Below are 21,597 nucleotides of genomic sequence, written 5' to 3' on the forward strand. Positions count from 1 at the left end.
TTTCAATGTCTGAATAGGCTCTGCAAAAATATTTTATTAGGTATTTCTAACAAAAGTCCTCTCTGTTCAAACAAGTTCGCTAATATACAATAGAATATATAGAAGGCATGTCCTGATCCCTCAATTTCCTTTGAGACGGCTTTCTTGCTTCCTAAGCCAACCATGTAAACCTTGCTGGGCCAATCATTGTACTGCTGGCATCAGAGATTTTTTCAATGGCAAGCCCAAAGCCTAGGTGGGTCTGGTTAAAGTCCTTTACCAATAAGAGAGAATGCAAACCTACATATGCCAGTGGTCCTTTTCATACTACACAAAGAGATTCCCTCTATAGAATGAAGCCAACATATAGAAATAAACAGAAAAAGAAATGAAAGAACAATAGCACTTGATGATATAAATTTTGCTCTTGGATCCAGACATCCTGTAGACAATTTATGCTATGGACTAATTTATACAATAAATTTATGCTTTAGAAAATTTGAGTAAGGTTTGTGTTATTAAATTTCTTAAAAAGCTCTGGGTATTAGAATATACTTCTTTATAACATAGGACATCACAGAAACTTTTTAAGGGTAATTTGCCTCATGAATCTCCAAGAAGGGTGACCAAATTTATTTAACTATGGAACTTATTTTCTTTTCCTGAGAAGAACACATGTTAGATTATATTGCCTCATAACTGTGCAACTAAAGCCTTGCACTAAGCTAAATAAAAGTCAGTCAGGCAAGAAGGTCACTGATACATGTGCTTGAAAATTTGACATTAGGTTCATTGTTTTTTTCATCTTCACCATATCTTCAACAAAGATATGATTTCAGAATAGAATAACATAGATATTAATAGGTTATAAATTAGACTGGCTTATTCTGAGCAAAGGAGTAGGAAAGCAGGGATAAAGAGAAGATCTGGAAAGAAAATGTACCTATTTTAAAAGGTTAGGGAATATATTTTTCTGTTCTCTGAAAGAGGGAGTCTGGAGCTCTACACGTTGTCTGTAGTCAGTACATTACTCTTGACTTGATTCATCACAACTTGTGATACAGTGACACTACTGATCTTTCCTTCGCTCACAGTGATAATGGGAAATAACAATAGCAGAAGTATTAAGTTGTAACAGATAATAGGAAAGATAAGCATCAAGTTACACAGATGATGTCTGATTATGTTGATGGAACAGAAATATCAAAGACACATCAAAATGCTTAGATTATTGTCCACGTAATTCATTCACCAGTTATGGTGGCAGAGTCAAAGGCTAAGCATGAGCACAACAAAGACTTTCATTCACATAGACTGTCTAGTTGCTGCTCCTGAAGAATATCAAATATCAGCAGAAGAGGCAAATATCAAACCCTTGATGCAGTAGCACCCGTCAAGGAGAACAACTAAACACTTTGTGACAAGTTGATCTTAACAAGGGCAATAATTCATCCTTACTGAGATCACTGTGCATTACAGGTCTGGGTTTGCCTTCATTTTCTGCAGTGCCTCAGCCAGCAATTCTATTGGAGAGCTGAAATATTGATTGCTACCATAGGATCCAGCCTAACATTCCTCTGGAGAAAGATGTTCATTTTATAGAAAGTATGACAATGCACATATAGGTAAGGGATCCATAGTTACATATAGCATCAACTGTAAACTGCTTACCTGGTAGAATATTGAAATGGTCTCTTAAAGGTTTGACCCGGGCACCAGTCTAGAGATGATCCCTTTCACTGTTGAGAGAGTATCCTTCAATTTTCAGTATTATGTTTGATCCAATGGCCATTTTACAATGTTATTAGAATACATAGATCCAGAAATCAAAAAAGGATAGAAGAAGGGTTGGTAATTTTACCATCACTCTCAATGACTCACTTGGGGAATTTGTGATTCCCCTACAGCAGCTGTAGTATAGTCCCCTAGGGACACTAACATTTCCCCATTCCCTAAAGATATGCTTTACATGCTGCATGGTTATTTCGGACTCTACATAGAATTAGACCAGCAGACAAAAAAAAGTTTTAATAATGTGTGGGAAATTAGCCTTGACTATTATGACGATCAAGAGTTTGATGCTACGTAATGGGAGCAGAGGTGTATATGTCTAGGGCTCAGGGGATACCCTGTGATCTTTCTTTTTTTTTAAATTAATTAATTTATTTATTTTTATTTTTGGCTGCGTTGGGTCTTCGTTTCTGTGTGAGGGCTTTCTCTAGTTGCGGCAAGCAGGGGCCACTCTTCATTGCGGTGCGCGGGCCTCTCACTATCACGGCCTCTCGTTGCGGAGCACAGGCTCCAGATACACAGGCTCAGTAGTTGTGGCTCACGGGCCTAGTTGCTCCACAGCATGTGGGATCTTCCCAGACCAGGGCTCGAACCCATGTCCCTTGCATTGGCAGGCAGATTCTAAACCTCTGTGCCACCAGGGAAGCCCCCTGTGATCCTTCTTGATGCCTGTTGTCATCAGCAATAGCAAATAGGCCATGGCACCAAATGAACCTCATAAGGGCAGAGCAGTGAGGACTCAGACACCTTAGGGATAAAGGTCAGGTTCATGCCACTAAAAAACCACTGTAGACCAGCAGAAGTGTTGTCTTCAGGTGAGCAACCCTGAGAATGAGTAGATGAGAAGGAGGATGATGGTATTAGTCGTGGTCTCAGGCCTAGTACACACATCTAAGAAATTGTGACCTTGAAAACTTGCTTAGTGGTCTGTTGTCTTTATCATCATGAAAATAAGAGTTTACGTAAATAAATTTCAAATGCTCTTCGGACTTTGTAAAGGTTTAATAGTGTATAAAAGCTATGATATAATTGTTTATTTATATAGTGCTTGATACCTAATAGGCACTTTTCCAAGTGCTTTCACTATGTTATACATTCATCCTGTAAGATAGTCACTATGTTGGTTGTGGTGATGATGATGATGATGATGAAGAAGAAGAAGAAAATTATGATGATGATTCTCACTTTACTAGTGAAGAAACAAAGACCCAAAAAAGTTAAGTAATATGGCTTTGCTCACACAGCTAGTAAATGGCAATTTAAAATCAGAAGTCTGGCTGTAAAGCTTGTGCTTTTAATCAATGATTGCATAAAACTAAATACTAACCACTTTAATTTCTCTTTCTATTGAAAATATTGAATTTCTTTTTTACTTAACATTCTTTTGATATTTTGTAGATAATTTAATGAGTGACAAATAAATGATTTATGATCATTCAATTTGGGCAAACAATATATATCTTCCGGAGAGTAAGGCTCTGTTCTACCTCCCAAGAAAATCAGGTGTTCAAATAATTTTAAAATATTTTAGGGATGTTTTTTATAAGAAATTAGCTCTCTCATCCCTCCAGATGAGAGAGTTAACTTCTTTGCTGTCCAAGAAAGTAAAAGGAATGTCTCCCTCCAGAGCAAAGGCTGAGCATATTTGCTATCACGTCCCTTATAAACTCAGGGTTTCTCTAAGCTCAAGATTTCTGAGCTGTATCACATCTGCCTGGACATCTGCATCCCCTCATTTCCTCCATGGAACTTGAGAGCAAGAGGATCAAAAGGGAAGATGATGGTCATGCTGCCTGCTGTGCCATGAGGTATAAAGTACTTTGTTCTGGCTCAGGACAGAATCCTGGTCATTCAAATGGAGGCAAAGTCATCCATCCCTTATGAGTTTTCCTAATAACTTGAAATTTCTTACTAAATTTTAGTGTTTTAAATGTAAGCACATTTGTAAAATATCCTCTTGGGCCCTGAAGCTGTCAGCTCATTAATATTGTTGTTTTGTTAATTAGTTTCAATAAAATTGTTCTTGCTACAAATCCTAAGTATAGATGCCAGGTTTGTACAGGTTTATTTCTGTGAAACTTTGGGTATAATTTCCCTAATTTGATTTTTTAGAAAATGTTGGACTTGGTTATATTATGTTTTGACTTCATGTTGGGAATATACTTCCTGCTTTTTAATTTTGAACTTGGCTCTGTAACTTGCTTTAAATAGTGCGAGGTTACTTTTCACATGCCTACTTGCTAAGGTTTGGCCTTTTGCAAATCTATCATCACATAAAAGTGACACCACCAGGTTAGCTGCCGCCACTCCAGCCTGGGACATATTGGGTTAGCCAAAAAGTTTGTTTGGGGTTTTCTGATGTTAAGGAAAAACCCGAACGAACTTTTTGGCCAACCCAATAGAATTAGCAAACATGATGCAGACCTAAGCCTAACCAAGGATCAGGAGCCAAGCCCAGATGGAGCTTCAGCTTGAGCAGAACAGCTCAGCCAAACCCAGCATAGGTTGGCCAACCCCCTAGCCAACCTGCATCCTGCCTAATGAGAATAAATGAGTATTGGTGTGTTCATTCTTCAGAAATAGCTGGCTCATAAGAATATATACAGCGAGGGTCAGGAAGAAAGAGATTGAGACAGAATGAGAAAAAAATTGAGATAGATTTGAAATTTTAGTAAAAGCTTTTTTGCCCACCCAAATCATATTCTTCTTTCTTAATAACAGAAATCAAATTAATTTAGGTATCCACACCTAGGGAAGATGATTTTTGAACTTTCAAGACAGTTGTTCATAATTATGAGTTTTTTGCTTTATTTTTGTTTTATTTGTTTTGCTTTTCTTTTGCACATGGAAGAATAATATTTAGAGGATGTTATGGGCTACACTTATTTTTTTTCACAAACTTGAAAGTGTGAAAGCAAGTCTCAGACCAAATTCTTCTGCACATAGATCATATATTAATAATGAGGCATATAAACACACTATCATTTAATCTGTTGTATAACTTCATTCAGTCCCACCAGCCAGCTCAGTGAATATATGAATACATACATACATAGAAACGTACATCATCCATACAAAAATCAAAAATTGATATTTAGCATTTGCTGATTTCCATGATGTAAATCCTCTTATTCTGGCCAAAATTTTAAGCAGTAGATATATCTCTCTGTGTTGCACTGGGAAGAGAATCTAACTATTGGTGCTTGCAAATTGGTACAAACTGACAAGAGCACATCAGTCTTTAAACTCACTTTTAATGAAAGGTTTTACTCAAGGTAACATGACTATTCTAGAGGCTGAGTTCAGTCAATCTTATAAAAGGGACCAGATACCCACTGTTTTCTATATTCCTGTTTCTGGACACAGAAATATTTCCCAAAAAAACACCTTGCATAGCATTCTGAATGGTAAAAAGTGAAGGGCTTCTAAATTCTTATGCCTCATTCATGCAAACACAGCTAGTGTCACTACAGTATTTTAGCTGATCCATACACGTTCACCAATTCACTAATTTAACCAATTATATTCAATTCATAATATTGATTTTACTGATTAATGAGCTATCAATTTGTTCCATAAAAATCTATTTCAAACTTTTATTTCATTAATTAACAACATCTCTGGCACTGCTCAATGACAAATATAGCTGGATTGTGGAATTAGATCTCAGATTTAATAATGATTTCAGATTATAATTACTGGAAAATCCCTGGATGTAGATTAAAACACACACACACACACACGCACACACACATACACACACACACTAGCACACATAACACTATAATTTACATACTATATAACAGTGACTGCCTCCAGATGTGGAATAAATTTGAATAGCCTAAACCAATGACAAATATTTTTGTTAACAGGGATTGTTCTTTTGAATCATAATTTGATTCAGTTTGGGCAATGAGAAGAGGTCTGCTACAGGATAACCAAGAAAAACATCTTTGCTCTTAAAAAGCAAAACATGGAAAATAGATATTCTGTTTTTCTGTTTTATGTTACACCTCTAGATGGAATGCCAGGAATTATAATAGCCGTATTGTGCCTAGGATGGGAGCTAAATTAAAGGGCAAAATAAACATGCTGTGGACTGTACAACAGAAAGATGGAAAGAACTTTTCTTAATGATGGCATTGACAAAGAATTAGAAGCCTTACTAGCTTTCTAGTTCACAAGTTTTTAATATAAGATAATACATTTACATAATTTTAAAGCCATATTTAGATTACCTTTTTGTAACCTGGCTAAAAGACATTCTACCTAATGTAAATTTGTGTCTGTATCCTAAAGAGCCTGATTTTCATAGTTTCTCAGAGTTCAAGATAAAACCATCAATTTAGGGAAGCAAACTTCTAAATAATTTTCATTACAGAATGGTTAGATGTAAGAAGAAGAATAATCTTTACTATCTGGATAAAAATTCATTTTGATGGTATCATATTCCAAAATCTAAACTGGCATAAATCTGTAATCACATATACATATATGAGATGAATATTGAGAAAGTAAAAAAAAAATCGATATGTCAGGTATATTTAAAAGCATATCTTTAGGCATTATCCCTGACACTGTGGATGGAGTAATTGATTTTTTCCCACATATTTAAAGATTATTCTATATTCAAGACAAATATTGTTAGATGTCTGAGATCTGCTATTTTAATAGTTATGAAAAGTCATTTGTTTTGTAATATATTACAGCTTTTCTCAGTTACTAGAGTGGAATATATTTACAGTTTTTAATATTCCCAATTTCTTTGATTTTGGTTTTAGAAACAAAACAGGAGTAGTATTTTCTTATTACAGTTTACTCCTGGAGTGGTTGGAAAGGATTAAGTCTCAAAATTTAAAAATCATGATGTTTCTTGTTTTGCCACAACATATCAAATATACTTTCAGAGTGTGTTTATTTTACTGTTAGTTCATTTTGATATCTTTTGGTAAAGTTCTACCTTGTGATAAAGAATGGAAAACAACACTCTTAAAAACTGTAAGATTAGAGCGAAGGATGGCTAACAGGAATGAATGGAGAAAAAAATTGTTTCACAGATAGAGATCAGCAATAACATCTGAGAATATAAAGCTTAACCAGATCTTGTTCCCAGAAAGGAGATATAAATGCTTCAAATAAATAAGAAGTGATACTGAGGCAGCCATAACATATCAGGGATAATGACTGAAGCAAAGTTTCAACATCCGTAGGCCTGGGTCTTTCCACATTCCATCCACATACCTGCCAAAAAAAGAAAATTACATTGAAAGGAGGGATCAAAGAGACATCAAGAATATAATTTCTTCTAGGACACTAAACTAGTCTCAAACAATGGCCCCCAACACGTCCCCTCTCTGTGTGTATATATGCCATTCCTCACATCAAGAGGTGGAGATTGGGCTTCCCTGGTGGTGGAGTTGTTGAGAGTCCGCCTGCCGATGCAGGGGACACGGGTTCGTGCCCCGGTCCGGGAAGATCCCACATGCCATGGAGCGGCTGGGCCCGTGAGCCATGGCCGCTGAACCTGCGCGTCCGGAGCCTGTGCTCTGCAACGGGAGAGGCCACGACAGTGAGAGGCCCGCGTACTGCAAAAAAAAAAAAAAAAAGAGGTGGAGGTTATTTTCTCTGTCCTGAATCTGGGTAGGCCTTGTGACTGGTCTTGACAAGGAAATGCATAACAAGAAACATTAACAGACTTTAAAACCCAACCTTACTTTAAGGATTGCCAGTTTTCACTACATGCCTCTTAGAACTGAGCCACCATGCTCTGAGAAGCCCAGGCACATAACATGGTTAAGAGGAGAGGTGTTTCATTTGACAGCCTCAGCTGAGCCCCCAGCTAATTGTCTGCACCAACAATCAGTGCGTGAATGAGCCAGTTTGGATGTTCCAGACGAGTCAGTGTCTTAGTTGACTGCAGCTCACAGAATCATGAGAAATAGTAAAATTGTTCCTATTTAATCCACTAAGTTATGTAGTCATTTTTGATACAACAATAAATAATTGAGAAAGGCTTCACAATCCACCTCCTATAAGGATTCATCATTTTCCACTTTGAGAACTATCAGTTCTTAAGATTTGAATTGACCTCTCTTTATGATCTTACTATCTGACTGAAGACATCTGTAAAGTTAAATAAAATAAATAAATGACTATTTGCAAGATACTGTGCAAGGAACTTGGCGATAGATAATGACAAAGATTGCTCTCCATATCTTGTAGTGTTATGGAAAGCTTGATGTAAGCATGAAATGCTTTATGCATATATTAAATTTATATCTGATAGTGCAGATGTTAAGAAAGGAAAATCTGAAAAAAATTTGGAAAAAATGATGAATGATAGAAAATTAAATGGAATTAAGTTGAGAGGAAAACACCAAAAATGTGTTAGAGAAACCCCAAATTATTTCATGTAAGATATTATTTTTAATTGAGTATATTTTCAATATTATATATATATGTCATTATATATAATTGACATAATTGATGTAGTAAGAATGAAAGCTGGAGAGGCAAGTATGGACAAAATCTTGAAGGGTGTTTTAAACAACTATTAAGTTTGGATCTTTTTGTGCAGCTATCAGCCATTTTAGTGTTTCAAGAATGTAGTTATCATATTTCAGTCTTAGAAAAAATTGTATGGTAAAAGCAAAAAATATTCAGAAGTAAGGTACAGTATTTCCACTTGTGCTCATGAGAGGGTCAGAGTCTGAAGTTACTTTCCTGACATACATTCTAAAAAAAACTTGACAATACGTATGAAAACAACAGTTGTCAAATATCAGGCAACGACCAGCACAGAACAGTAGTCTCTAAGATAAGGAACATATAGGAGCCAAGCTGTACCATTGCACAGACTCTCTGTGAGGAGGCAGTTTCCAGTATGTGATGCAGGGAGGAGAAAGGTGATAGGCTCACTGAATTGAGGAGACAGAGATCTGAGTTCAAGGAGAGTGAATGGACTAGAATATTTACAGAGTACAATTCCAGAGAGGAGAGAGGTATAGGGAGAAAGCATTCCAGAAATTTGCATAGGGTTACCTCTTAGTTTTTATCTATATGCCAATCTGCACATGCATGGCTGAAAACCCATGAGACTGGGCAAGAATTTATAAGAAAACAATTAGAGATATGAAAGACAAACCATTCCCAGAGCTCAGAAAGAGCCAGGAATTGTTTAAAATTCTTTCCGTGAGAAAGTAGAGAACTTGTTATTTATATGACACATTCACTGCACATTATAGAATGCCTGAAAAACATTGTTTAACAGTCTTTAAAAACAACAACAGGGACTTCCCTGGTTGTCCAGTGGTTAAGAATATGAACTTCCACTTCAGGGGGAGTGGGTTTGATCCCTGGTCAGGGAACTAAGATGCCGCATGCCATGTGGTGCGACAAAAAGAAAAAATAAGGGATTTCTCTGGTGCTGCAGTGGTTAAGAATTTGCCTGCCAATACGGGGGACACGGGTTCGAGCCCTGGTCCCACATGCCACAGAGCAACTAAGCCCATGCGCCACAACTACTGAGCCTGCACTCTAGAGCCCTCGAGCCACAACTACTGAAGCCCACATGCCTAGAGCCTATGCTCTGCAGCAAGAGAAGCCACCACAATGAGAAGCCCGTGCACCACAACAAAGAGTAGCCCCTGCTCGCTGCAACTAGAGAAAGCCCGCACACAGCAAGGAAGACCGAATACAGCCAAAAATTAATTAATTAGAAAAAAAATCACCACCAGCACAAAACGTATAATTCAACAACAGAAATTTAATTATGTCCTGTATCAAGAAAACAATAACAACAAATGAAGAAGTAGGACAATATGACGTATAACCAGAAGAAAAATCTATGGATAGAATCAAACCTAAAAATGAGAGATATGATGAAATAAGCATGTAGCCTATGCTAATAAATATAAATTTTACTATGCGAACAAAGCTTTAAAAGATAATTGATTGCTTCAAGCAAAATATTACCAAAACTTTGTGAATTTCAAATATATGCATTAGTAAAACATCAATATACCTCAAAATATGGAGAAATGGGAGTATACTATTGTAAAGCTTCATTATACAAGAAAAAAGAATAAGAAACATGAAAAATCAACAAATATGAAATGCAGTTGAAAATTTCAACACCCCTTTCTTTGTAATTGATAAAAGAAGTAGACTTTAGAAAATCAGTAAAACTATAGAACATTTGAATCATATCATCAATGGAGCCAAATTTACATTTGTATAACACTGTACCCAACAACAGAAGTACAAGTACATAGTGACATTGATTATGATATACCACATCCTGAGCCATAAAACAAATTTTAGCAAGTTTACAAAGATTGAATTTATACAAAATATATTATCTGATCACAATTAAATTTAACTAGACATTAATAACACAATTATATTATAAATATATTCAAATATTTGAAAATTAAAAATGTAATTAAAATCCATAAGAAAAAGAAAAACTCAAGATGAATTTTTAAACATTCTGTACTGAATGAAAATGAAACAAATCAAGTTAAATCTATGCTTAGAACTTTATAGCTTTAAATGCTTATATAAGAAAGAAATCAAAGGTTTTCCATATTATAGAAAAACAAGAAAAAAAATAAACATAAATTAAGTGGGAAGAAGAAACAACAAAGAAAGGGAGGGAAAAATCCCCAAGACTTGAAAAAATATATATGTATGTATACTATCATATCCTACCCATCTTCTTGGCTCTTCCCATAAACTGTTGTAGACTTGCCCTTCTCACCTATTATCTGTTTATCAGTACATAGAAATAAATGTTCATAAGCAGTAAACTAACACATAAACAGACATATATTTTTAAAAATTTTTATTGAAATATATTTGATTTGGAATGTTGTGTTAGTTTCAGGTGTACAGCAAAGTGATTCCATTATACATACATATATATTATTTTTTTAACATTTTCTCCCATTATAGCTTATTACAAGATATCGAGTGTGTTTCCCTGTGCTATACAGTAGGTCCTTGTTGATTATTTTATATATAGTAGTGTATATATTTTAATCTCAAACTCCTAATTTATCTCTCCACCCCTTTGGTAACCATAAGTTTGTATTCTATGGCTGTGAGTCTATTTCTGTTTTGTAAATAAGTTTGTTTGTGCCATTTTTTTTAGATTCCACATATAAGTGATAACATATATTTGTCTTTCTCTGTCTAGCATACTTTACTTACTATGATAATCTCTATTCATGTTGCTGCAGATGGCATTATTTCATTCTTTTTTATGTCTGAGTAATATTCCAGTGTGTATATACCACATCTTCTTTATCCATTCATCTATCAATGGACACTTAGGTTGCTTCCATGTCTTGGCTATTGTAAATAGAGCTGCTATGAACATTGGGCTGCATGTATGTTTTCAAATTATGGTTTTCTTTGGATATATGCCCAGCAGTGGGATTGCAGGATCATATGGTAGCTCTATTTCTAGTTTTTTTTTAAGGAAACTCCATACTGTTCTTCACAGTGGCTGTACCAGTTTGCATCCCCACCAACAGTGTAGGAGGGTTCCTTTTTCTCCACACCCTCTCCAGAATTTATTGTTGGTAGACTTTTTGATGTCGGCCATTCTGACCAGGGTGAGGTGATACCTCATTGTAGTTTTGATTTGCATTTCTGTAATAATTAGTGATCTTGAGCATCCTTTCATGTGCTTTTTGGCCATCTGTATGTCTTCTTTGGAGAAATGTCTTTTTAGATCTTCTGCCTATTTTTTGATTGGGTTGTTTGTTTGTTTGTTTGTTTTTGATATTGAGGTGTATGAGATGTTTATACTTTGGAAATTAATCCCTTGTCAGTCACATCATTTGCAAATATTTCCTCCCATTCTGTAGGTTGTCTTTTTGTTTTGTTTATGGTTTCCTTTGCTATACAAAAGCTGTTAATTAGATCCCATTTGTTTATTTTTGGGGTTTGTTTCCATTATTCTAGGAGACAGATCCAAAAAGATATTGCTGCAATTTATGTCAAAAAGTGTTCTGCCTATGTTTTCGTCTAGGAGTTTTATAGTATCCCGTCTTACATTTAGGTCTTTAATCCAGAACATTCTCTAACACCATACAGCTAAACAGTCTTTGAACTCCACTTTAGGCTCTGTGTACTACGTTGCCTACTATTGGTTTGAATTCATTAAAGGACATTTACCTACCAATATTATTTGTAGTGTTATTAGTAATAATAGCAAAATGGAAACAATTCAGGGGAAAAAAAGCTTTTCAAGAAACTTTTAACACCTTTATGAAATGATAATAAATTATGATTAGCTAATAGCTTTTGAATCCACAACTACTCAGTCTTTCATTTTGGTGATAAAGTTCTAAGGTAAAAATGATAAACTTTTATAGAAATGTGAAAACACTTTCTGTAGGCAAATTTGATAAGTGTTTGAAAAGCAGTGGGTAGCTTGAAATATAATAGTTTTTAGTTCTGCATCTGGCTACACAAAATACCCACCTATGAACTCAGAAATATGAAATCACATCTAGACAAAAGTTACAAACAATTTGGCTATATGTTTTACTAGATGTTTCTCTAGAGGAAAGAGGTATTCATTTCTGTCAATGAAAGTTAATTGTTTCTTTGGCAGAAATATAAATAATTGTACCTATAGATTTTAAAACACAACAATATTTTGTTCCATTCATGTTAGGGGTGTGTGTGTGTGTGTGTGTGTGTGTGTGTGTGTGTATACCACATCTTCTTTATCCATTCATCTATACCATTACATCTATACCAGGTACAGGAAATTTATCAGAATTGTAACCAATCTAGGAAAATAGACACATCACTTCTTATATTCAATATTTTTTTAACAAAGCCTTGCATGTGATAGCTAATGCATAAGTATTTGTTGACTATATAAGTGTTCTGAAGACAATAATAAAAACTTGAATATTGTTACTGTAATGCAAGAAGTTTACAATATATCATTTTAAATGACTTATGAAAAAGTAATGACTCAAACTGAAAAACCAAACAAGGAAAAGAAATAAATTTTTAAGAAGATCAAAATGGTCTTAGAGAAACTATTAAATATAGAGGATAAGCAAAGAGGGGGCAACATGTGCATAATGGAAAGCTACAAATTAGGAAATTAAATCTAGAGGACAAATGTGCAATTATATACTCTTGTGTATTTAAGAGAACTTGGCCTTTTAGAATAACTGCCTTGTAATTAAAATTTAGTATATATGTGAATAATTAATTTAACATTATACTTTATCTTAAAATCTTATTAAATGTATGCATGACACTACAGCATGGAAGAGAAGTTAGGTTCACTCTATTTGTAAATTTCATTTATTATATTTATAAGAATTATTTAGGTACCTAGAATATGGCTAAATCTGAAAATCGAATTCTAAAGAATAAATAAAATATATTGACTATATAAATTTTGTTTTGAGTCTGGTTTGTAGATGGGAACAAAATTTCTCAAAACTTGTTAAAATTTGCTAGATACGTGCATAGTCTCCCAAGATTTGAAAGCTGAGTTTAAAAGTCTAAGATGGAGGTCAAGTTTTGGAACAACAACTTTCATAAATTGAATGCTAATTGCTTAAGTTGCTTAATAGGCTTTTCTACATTCAGAAACCATCCTTGAGGACAACAAAATGTGCACCAATAGGCTTGTGGAGTTTTAGTTTTTAGGACATAATTACACCCAAGAAATTATAGATGTGGCTTGTCTGGGAGGCTTTCCTAGAAGGTGGTTATTTACCTTCTTTATTAAAATAAGAAAAAGAGCACTTGCACATTGTAGAAAAAATTTTTTTTTCCCTTTTGCTGTAACTTCCTGTGATAAGTTGTCTGTGAAACATGCCTACTGCTTAGCAAAAGGTACACAGCTCTAACTTTCATTCTGCACTGTAGAGGTAGTACAGTACTGAGAGAGGAAGCAGAGTTCAGAACATTGGGGCCAGAGGCAATGAGCCTGCATCATTAGCACTTCAATGGATCACTCTAAAGGAATTAGCATCAATTTGAATGATGTCTGCAGTGCCCTCTTCTCTGGGAGCAACTGCTCCACTTTCCCCTTTTTCGAACTACTTACTTGAAAGAGACAACTATTTCTGAAGAGGTGATTGGAGGAGCCAGGACAGACTCCCACAACAAGAAACCTGTGAGGGAGGAGTGATAACTTACTTTTCAAGGAATGTGCATTATTCTCACAAACATACATATATACTGATAGACACTGGTATTTCAATATGCAAATATGTATGTTTTCCTTAATACAGGGAGTACACTGTTGATTAGAAAAAAAGATTTCAAATCTGAAGCTCAAACAAAGGGGAACAATTCAGAATGTTAAATCTGAAAAAAACCTTCGAAGATTATTGACGCTTGTTCTCTCATTTTAGAGTCTGTAGCACAAAAAAGTTAAATAGAATTTCCAATTTTATACCTAACACGCTGCTAGTCTGGGAAAGATATGTTTATCTCCCAGTTCAGTGTTTATTTGTATTTAGCAACTATAGAGCTAAGATTAAGCTGTTTCTCTGAATACACACAAATTAGATGACAAATGTATAATATCCTACTGGCTTTACTCTCAGGAACCCTATTTGGAGTGTGTCTGTAGAAACTGCGCCATCACTGTTACATTTCTTCCTCTTATGTAACTATATTCATGTTTCCACTAAATTTACAAGTAATGCATGTGCCTTTCTCGCCTACTGTCCTGTTGCACATAGACTTGTCCTCATTTAATTTATTCTGATATACAGGATTTTCTTTAAAAAAATATATTTATTTGGCTGAGCCAGGTCTTATTTGTGGCACACGGGATCTTCGTTGCTGCATGCGACATCTTTAGTTGCAGCATACGGGATCTTTTAGTTGTGGTATGTGGGCTCTTACTTGCGGCATGCATGTGGGATCTAGTTCCCTGACCAAGGATCGAACCCAGGCCCCCTGCATTGGGAGCACAGGGTCTTAACTACTGGATCACCAGGGAAGTCCCAGATATACATATGGATCATGGAACAGAGAACACTGAGCATACCCATAGCAAGAAAATATGGTCTCTGTGCTGTCTTCTTTAGCTCCAGGGGGAAATCCTATTCTTTTCCCAAATCTCTTCCTCCTGACAGAAAGAACCAGGCAATTATGCAACCTGATCCATGTCCTCAGTCATTCAGGTGACTTCCCCTTCTGATAAGATCTACGTCTGGCTCATAAGAGTTTGACCAACTAAGACTAAAGAAAAATGGGAATTCAGACCAGATTGGCCTATAGGGTTTTCAACATAGCAGAGAGCTTTGTCCTTTTCACAAAAGAACCTCTTTCCCCACTCTCCATCCTGTCAAGCGATTCCTGCAGGACCTTGTTCCCAATGAATTTCATAAATTATGGCTTTTAAATTTATGTGTGGATAGACCAAGAAAAGCTCTTCTTATAAAATTTAGTGAGTGAAAGGTCAAAATACTTTGGTTATATGAGGAAAAGACTGTGTATGTAAGGTCATGGGTTGCTTCTTGGATTTTGCTATTTTATTCAAGGATGTTGCTTTATTCAATTTGTAAGCAACAATCATGGAGTGGCTATATAATCTTGTTTAGATAGGTCAGTAATTGGAGAATTTAAGGACCAGGAATCCCTTGGAAGGCCTCTGAAGACTTTTTTTAGCCAGAAACTCTTAAGGGAATCCCATTGTGGTTTTTAATATGTCATTTCTATATTTTGCAAAGTGAAAATACAGGTGAAAAAATAAACATTAAAATTGTTAAAAATTAATATTATTGATTAATAGAAAATTTGCTCTAATAGTGTACAAATATTATCAAAGAAACTCTTATTCTTAGAAATAAAGAGTGCTTAAATTATTTTGTTACTTTTAAATAATACTGATAGGAAAACAATCACATCTAATGTTTGCCTATGTCCTTAATTAATTCCTCAGGATCAGTTCCTATAAATAAAAGTGTTGAACCTAATATAAATCACATTTTAAGATTTTGGTGCATATAAGTAAGTTTCCCTTAATAATTATCGTTGATTCATGATTCCCAGAATAGTGTATGAAGAGCCCCTTTACCCTCCCAAATGCAAATGACCCTTAAACCATACAGGAGTTAGGGGCACAGATCCCTGCACAGTCATGTAACTTTATAGTCAGCCTTATGTATCAGCAGTTCTGTGGCCATGGATCCTACCAATCATGGATAATGTAGTACTGTGTTACTCTTTATTGAAAAAAATGCAAGAAGACCTCAGACTTCCCAAAAGGCAAGAAACTCCCCATGTACCTGGGTAGGGCAAAAGAAAAAACAGAGACAAAAGAATAGGGATGGAACCTGCACCTCGGGGAGGGAGCTGTGAACGAGGAAATGTTTCCACACACTAGGGAGCCCCTTCACTGGCAGAGACAGGGGGTGGGCGGTGGGGAAGCTTTGGAGCTACAGAGGAGAGTGGAGCAACGGGGGTACAGAGGGCAAAGCAGAGGGATTCTGCACAGAGGACCGGTGCTGACCAGCACTCACCAGCCTAAGAGGCTTGTATGCTCACCCGCCGGGGCGGGTGGGAGCTGGGAGCTGAAGCTCGGGCTTCGGAGGTCAAATTCCAGGGAGAGGGCTGGGGTTGGCTGTATGAACACAGGCTGAAGGGGGCTAGTGTGCCACAGCTAGCCAGGAGGGAGTCTGGGAGAACGTCTGGAACTGCCTAAGAGGCAAGAGTCCATTGTTTCCTGGTGCATGAGTAGAGGGGATTCAGAGCACCGCCTAAACGAGCTCCAGAGATGGGTGCGAGCCGTGGCTGTCAGCACAGACACCAGAGATGGGCATGAAATGCTAACGGTGCTGCTGTAGCCGCCAAAAAGCCTGTGTGCAAGCACAGGTCACTGTCCACACCTCCCCTCACAGGAGCCTGTGCAGCCCGCCACTGCCAGGGTCCCGTGAACCAGGGACAATTTCGCTGGGAGAACACACGGCACACCTCAGGCTATTGCAACATCATGGTGTGCTCTGCCGCCGCAGGCTCACCCCACATTCTGTGCCCCTCTCTCCACCCATCCTGAGTGAGCCAGAGCCCCCTAATCAGCTGCTACTTTAACCCTGTCCTGTCTGAGTGAAGAGCAAATGCCCTCAGGCGACCTACACATAGAGTCAGGGACAAATCCAAAGCTTAACCCCAGGAGCTGTGTGAACAAAGAAGAGTAATGATAGTAAAGATGATCCAAAATCCTGGAAATAGAATGGAGAAAACACAAAAATGTTTAACAAGGACCTAGAAGAGCTAAAGAGCAAAAAACAAGGATGAACAACACAATAAATTAAATTAAAAATTCAATAGGAATCAATAGCAGAATAACTGAGGCAGAAGAACGGATAAGTGACCTGGAAGATAAAATAGTGGAAATAACTACCACAGAGCAGAATAAAGAAAAAAGAATGAACAAAAATTGAGGACAGTCTCAGAGACCTCTGGGACAACATTAAACGTAACAACATTCGAATTATAGGGGTCACAGAAGAAGAAGAGAAATAAAAGGGACTGAGAAAATATTTGAAGAGATTATAGTTGAAAACTTCCCTAATATGGGAAAGGAAATAGTCATTCAAGTTCATGAAGCGAAGAGAGTCCCATACAGGATAAATCCAAGGAGAAACATGCCCTGGCACATATTAACCAACTATCAAAAATTAAGTACAAAGAAAACATATTAAAAGCACCAAGGAGATAAGAGACCTGTATGCAGAAAACTGTAAGACACTGATGAAAGAAATTAAAGATGATACAAACAGATGGAGAGATACACCATGTTCTTGGATTGGAAGAATCAACATTGTGAAAATGACTATACTACCCAAAGCAATCTACAGATTCAATGCAATCCCTCTCAAGCTACCAATGACATTTTTCACAGAACTAGAACAAAAAATTTCACAATTTTTATGGAAACACAAAAATCCCAAATAGCCAAAGCAATCTTGAGAAAGAAAAACGGAGCTGGAGGAATCAGGGTCCCTGACTTCAGACTATACTACAAAGCTACAGTAAACAAGACAGTATGGTGCTGGCACAAAAACAGAAATATAGATCTGTGGAACAGGATAGAAAGCCCAGATATAAACCCACACACATATGGTCACCTTATCTTTGATAAAGGAGACTAGAATATACAGTGGAGAAAAGCCAGCCTCTTCAATAAGTGGTGCTGGGAAAACTGGACAGCTACATATAAAAGAATGAAATTAGAACACTTTCTAACACCATACACAAAAATAAACTCAAAATGGACTAAAGAACTAAATGTAAGGCCAGACAGTATAAAACTCTTAGAGGAAAACATAGGCAGAACACTCTTTGACATAAATCACAGCAAAATCCTTTTTGACCCACTTCCTAGAGAAATGGAAATGAAAACAAAAGTAAACAAATGGGACCTAATGAAACTTAAAAGCATTTGCGCAGCAAAGGAAGCCATAAACAAGACAAAAAGACAACCCTCAGAGTGGGAGAAAATTTTTGCTAACAAAGCAATTGACAAAGGATTAATCCCTAAAATATATAAGCAGCTCAATATCAAAAAAACAAACAACCCAATCCAAAAGTGGGCAGAAGACCGACCTAAAGAGACATTTCTCCAAAGAAGATATACAGATTGTCAACAAACACCTGAAAAGGATGCTCAAAATCACTAATCATTAGAGAAATGCAAATCAAAACTATAAGGAGGTATCCCCTCACACCGGTCAGAATGGGCATCATCAAAAAATTTACAAACAATAAATGCTGGAGAGGGTGTGGAGAAAAGGGAATCCTCTTGCAGTGTTTGTGGGAATGTAAATTGATACAACCACTATGCAGAAGAGTATGGATATTCCTTAAAAAACTAAAAATAGAACTACCATATGACCCAGCAATCCCACTACTGGGCATATACCCTGAGAAAACCATAATTCAAAAAGAGTCATGTACCACAATGTTCATTGCAGCTCTATTTACAATAGCCAGGACATGGAAGCAACCTAAGTGTCCATAGACAGATGAATGGATAAAGAAGATGTGGCACATATATACAATGGAATATTACTCAACCATAAAAAGAAACAAAATTGAGTTATTTGTAGTGAGGTGGATGGACCTAGAGTCTGTCATACAGAGTGAAGTAAGTCAGAAAGAGAAAAACAAATACCATATGCTAACACATATATATGGAATCTAAAAAAAAAAAAAAAAAAAGAGGTCCTGAAGAACCTAGGGGCATCACAGAAATAAAGACGCAGATGTAGAGAATGAACTTGAGGTCACGGGAGGGGAAGGGTAAGCTGGGGGTGAAGTGAGAGAGTGACAGAGTGACATGGACATCACTACCAAATGTAAAATAGATAGCTAGTGGAAAGCAGCCTCATAGCACAGGGAGATCAGCTCGGTGCTTTGTGTCCACCTAGAGGGGTGGGATAAGGAGGGTGGGAGGGAGACACAAGAGGGGGAAGATATTAGGATATATGTATAGCTGATTCAATTTGTTATACAGCAGAAACTAACACAACATTCTAAAGCAATTATACTCCAATAAAGCTGTTAAAAAAATAATAAATAATAAGGGGGCTTAATCAGCAAAAGGCCATCCAGCATGTCACTCAGAAAAAAAAAAAAAAAATGCATATAAGTGGACCCACACAGTTCAAACCCATGTTGTTAAAGGGTCAACTCTCCTTCTACATGTACGTTCCCAAATACTTCATAAATTATGTGGATATTGAATTGTGTTTTATTGTTGTTTTTACTATACAGTTTGATAATTTTACATTTATTTGAAAATACGCGTTATTTCTTCTTTATTGAGTTTATACTTCTTCATATTTTCACAATTTTCCATTAGAAAGTGTGTCCTATTTTAACTTACTTGAAAAAAAAATATGTTGTAGATTTTCCTATTATCTCTAACATGCAATGAAAGAAAATGTCTCAATATGCCATTTGATTTTAATTTTTTTGTACTAAAATATTTTAAACTTATTATTGATCACATTTGGCTTGTTTTTCTCTTTTGGGTTTCTACCTTTGCAATGTAGAAAGTCCTCCCCTACCTTCCACCTTCTTAAAAAATATTTTATATCCTTTTATGTTTTAATGTATGAGGACACAAATGCTTAAAAAAATTAAAAATGAAACATTAAAAGTAAGAACTCCTTCAATTACATTAAGAAAGTGAAAAGGCACACTATAGAGTAGAAGTTCACAAAACAGATAAAATCTGACAGCCTTGTAGCTAGAAAATATGAAGAACTCCAGTAAATCAATAAGAAAACAAAAGTAAAGGGAAAATTCATGAAAGTTGGGAAATTGTCTTTAAAGAAAAAATAATTTATGGCTTAAAATTACTGAAATTTATATAGAGGTATGCTATGATCTGAATGTTTATGACCTGCTCCCCTTTCCCCCACCAAATTTATATGTTGAAATCCTAACCCCCCACTGTGATGGTATTAGGAATTGGGGCCTTTGGGAAGTGATTATATCTTGAGGTTGGAGCCCTCATGAATAGAATTAGTGCCATTAAAAAAGAGGCCTTAGAAAGCAGCTTTGCCCCTTCTGCCACATGAAGTTACAGTGGAGAGATGGTCATCTAGGAAGTGGGCTCTCACCAGACAGCCGATCTGCTGACACCTTAATCTTAGACTTGTCAGGTTTATAAACCATCCAGTTTATAGTATTATTTTGTTATAGTATCCCAGACAGACTATGTGTATCACTCATTTATGATGATAAAATAATATAAAACTTATAAGTACTAAAAGGCTGAAAATCAGCTTGGACTGAGGAAGAAAAAGGTAGCCCTGACTTTATGCCATGGGGAAGGATGGACAGATAATGCCAGAAGTAAAGTTAACAAGAAAACTTGTTTCTCTTAAGGTCAAGTGGAAGTTGTAAAATGTCATTTGAACCCCCTAAGTGATAACTTCTTTCTTACTAGTGATGCCTCAGAACCATTTGGCTTCTTAAATTCATTACTATAAATCCAGTTGCTAAGCTGCCCACATTTCATGACATTACCCCATCTTTGGTTATTACCCTCTTCTACTCTTGCTTAAGAAACAGAATTCAGTCCAATCTGTTTCCTAGTTTAGGCTCTCCTTGTTATCCCTCAGCACAAACCCAGAGCTTACAAAAGACACTTCCCTTCAACTCTTGTGAAGCAGCATCTCTGGGTTCCTGTGTAGCCTCTTCCTTCCCTGCATCCAAAGTAAATCTGATGCTGTCAGACTAGAACCTTATTCTGGTGTTCTTGGCTGATTAGGCTTTAAAGATATAAGCATGATGCCTCTTAAGAGCTGTTTTTGTGGGTTTTTTTTTTTTTTTTTCTGTTATAAGACTAAAGAGTTAAATATCACAGGGTTTGAAGTGAAAACAGAAATATATTTCTGGAGAATCAAGTTAAATTTAGCATATAAGATAGGAATAACAGTTTAAAATATGATAGTAAATAATAATAATAGAACACATTAATGAATTTGTATTGTCAATGAAAATATCAGTAGTCAAACTAAGAAAGAAATAGATAATTTTATTCAATCCAACCTGAGAATTATAACCCAGGAGACAGTCTTTCAGAAAGCTCTGAGGACTGTTCCCCCCATTAGAGGTCAAAACACAGTTATATGAGATTTTGAGACAAAGGATTATACCTCAAATGATGTGTCAACAGTTCACACAATTCAGATCTGCACATGTAAAGCCAGTAGTGGGCCATCATGACCCCTTACAAGATTAAGAAGGAGGGTTATCTCCTAAGGAGATCTGGTTATTGAAGATGCACAACACACAATAAAGGGGAGA

This window comes from Grampus griseus (assembly GCF_964374135.1).
Source record: "Grampus griseus genome assembly, chromosome: 4".
NCBI classification, from domain to species: domain Eukaryota; kingdom Metazoa; phylum Chordata; class Mammalia; order Artiodactyla; family Delphinidae; genus Grampus; species Grampus griseus.